A 2,765-nucleotide genomic window follows, 5' to 3' on the forward strand; every position below is an offset into this window, starting at 1 on the left:
TCTCCTCGTTCCGTCCGCCCTCTGTTTGGAGGCAGCCCCTCAAGGCATCGCTCTTCCCGAGGATCCAACGCCAGCGAATCCACGCTCCGCAGACGCTCCGGCCGTGGGTCCTGCACAGAAATGCTCGGCAGCTCAAGGCAAGGGCCGTGTTTATTTTAACCTTTAAAAACGACACCAGTTTCACAGCTGTTGGTGCTGGGAGGCTCCCGATGCAAATCCGCTCTGAGGCTGCTGCGTTTGGATGAGGGGGAGGCAGAATCTCCATATTCATGTGCCGAAATCTTTGTTCTGGAGGATTCCTTGCTGCTCTCGTGAGGGATCCTCTGCCTGCTTCAGGCAAGCCTTTGCAAGAAGCTCTGGAGATCATTTGCTGCTGTCATCAGGCTCGGGAGCAGAGCAGGGGAATACCGGGATTTCGGGGGGTCCTCTGGGGTGAAAACTCCTTTGGGGGAGTCCCTGAGGAAAGGGTTTAACCAGAGCCCCTCCAATCTGGGGCTTGCTGGAGATTTTGGAGCTGCTGGGAAGGAGGTGGGACGGGAGTTTCACTCCAAACCTCCCTGGGCAGCTCTCTCCTATATTTAACACCCCTTTCACTCTGGGATTCTGGGGGCCTTCCTCTCTCTCTTCATCCTTTTTTCCTGCTTTTCCTTCAGGTGAGCAGCTCTGTCCCTGTGAGCAAATTCCAGAGTTCTGTCCCCAAAATCCTCAGCGGGCTGTGGGGTGACCTCCAAAGACTCTTTCCCTCTGGAAATGCCACTTCCCCACCTCCATAGGCCACGTCCTGGTGCTGTTCCTCCCCTTGGACGCTGCCTTGGGGCAGGAAATGGGGTTGGGGATGGGAATGGGCAGGGAATGGGGCTGGGAAGGGGACTGGGAAGGGGAATGGGGCTGGGAATGGGGCTGGGGCAGGGACTGGGGCTGGGGTTGGGAATGGGGCAGGAAATGGGGCTGGGACTGGGACTGGAATGGGGCAGGAAATGGGGCTGGCACCTCCACCTGCTGCAGGGAAGGATTAAAAACCCTCTGGCTCCATTTCCCAGGGACAAACCCAGTCCAAGCCTGCGATCCCCACGCTTGCTCAGCGTGGAGTGAAGCTTCCAGCAGTGCCTTTGGAGGATCTTCCCCCTCCTCAGAGGAGCGTTTGCAGTGCTGAGGTAGCAGGAGCCGAGTGCTGAAAGTTCCTGATGCGTCTCCTCCATGAGGCACATTTGGTTTGAATCAAAATCCCATCGGAACAGGCCGTGGGATTTCCAGCCCGGGATTAGGAGGAATTCCAGGTTATTATTAGCAATCACTTTCCATCAGGCACTGCAGCTACAAGATGCAGAACAAGCCCGGTGGAAAGGGACTGAAACAAGGGATTCCTGTTATTTAAAGAAAATCAAATTGTGTGAAGCCAATCAATGGCAATAATAAAGAAATCCTTTTCTTTGCCTTCGTTTGTGTTGCCAGTTCACTCGAGCACAGCAGAAGACAGAAGTTCATGGAATCGCTGAGGCTGGAAAAGCCCTCCAGGATCATCGAGTCCAAGCTGTGGCTGATCCAGCCCAGAGCCCTGAGTGCCACGTCCTTGGACACCTCCAGGGATGGGGACTCCAAACCTCCCTGGGCAGCTCTTTCCTATATTTAACCCTTTCCGTGCAGAAATTCCCACTGGTGTCCAGCCTGACCCTCCCCATGCCCGGCCTGAGGCCGTTTCCCCTCGTCCTGTTGATAATCGCCACCTTCTACTGGGCACTGAACAATTGCAGCTTCACCGCAGCCACAATTAAACCCACCCTGACTTCCTGCGCCTAAAGCTGAGATATTAAATCCCTTTTAATAATTTTTTTGCTCCAGGTTTGTGGCGCCTGTAGCCAGATCCAAGTGGCTCTGCCGGGGCAGACTCCCAGGTAACTCCTAAATTGCATCCTGACTCTGGAACAAGTTCTGACACCGCTGCCCCGGTGCAGCCGGGGTTACTCACCCGGGCTGAGCAAATTAAAGGTTCTGCTCGGCCTCTCCCTTACTTTGCTTTTCTCCTGTCGGGGTGATTGCAGCTGCCGCCGGTTCCCAGCCCCGGGATGAGGAATCGCATCCCGGCAGCGTGCGGGAACGCGCCGGAGCCATGGCGGGGAGGGAGGAGGGGATGGAATTCCGTGGTCGGGCTTAATGTGCACCTGCCGGGGAGCTGGTCCAGCGGGCTGCGAGGGCGGCTGGCCGCGGGCCAGGGCCTCCACACAGCCAGGTTTGATCCCTGAAAATCCTGGAGTGCTTCCCAGGAGGTTGGGAACACCTTAAAAACACAATGAGGAGGAATCGCCTCGCCCTGCTGGGCACGGGTCCTGCTCCATGCAAGCCCGGAGAAGTTGTGGATTCCCCATCCCTGGCAAGGCTGGAGGGGACTTGGAGCAGCCTGGGCTGGTGGAGGGCGGTGGAATGGGATGATCCTTGAGGTCCCTTCCCGGCCAAACCATCCCGTGACACCCCGAGTCCCCTTTGGGGTCCCGTGCCGCCCCTTTGCGGTGCCGGGAGCCGCCGGGGAAGGCTGGGGTGAGCCCGGCCGGGGGTGCGGAGGTGTCGGCGGAGCAGGGGCGGCGAGGGGAGCTCGGGGAGCTGGGAAGGAGCCGGGAATGTTGGTTCTCTGGGAAGGGAAGGGGCCGGGAATGTTGGCTTGCTGGGAAGGATTAGGGAATGATGATGGTTCGCTGGGAAGCAGCCGGGCAGGGCGGATCGCTAGGAGGGATCAGGGAATGTTGGTTCGCTGGGAAGGGAGGGATCAGGGA

The sequence above is a fragment of the Corvus kubaryi genome, unplaced genomic scaffold (genome assembly GCF_017639235.1).
Source record: "Corvus kubaryi isolate FWS band 111438036 unplaced genomic scaffold, C.kubaryi_AGA036_p1.0 37265, whole genome shotgun sequence".
Lineage (NCBI taxonomy): Eukaryota > Metazoa > Chordata > Aves > Passeriformes > Corvidae > Corvus > Corvus kubaryi.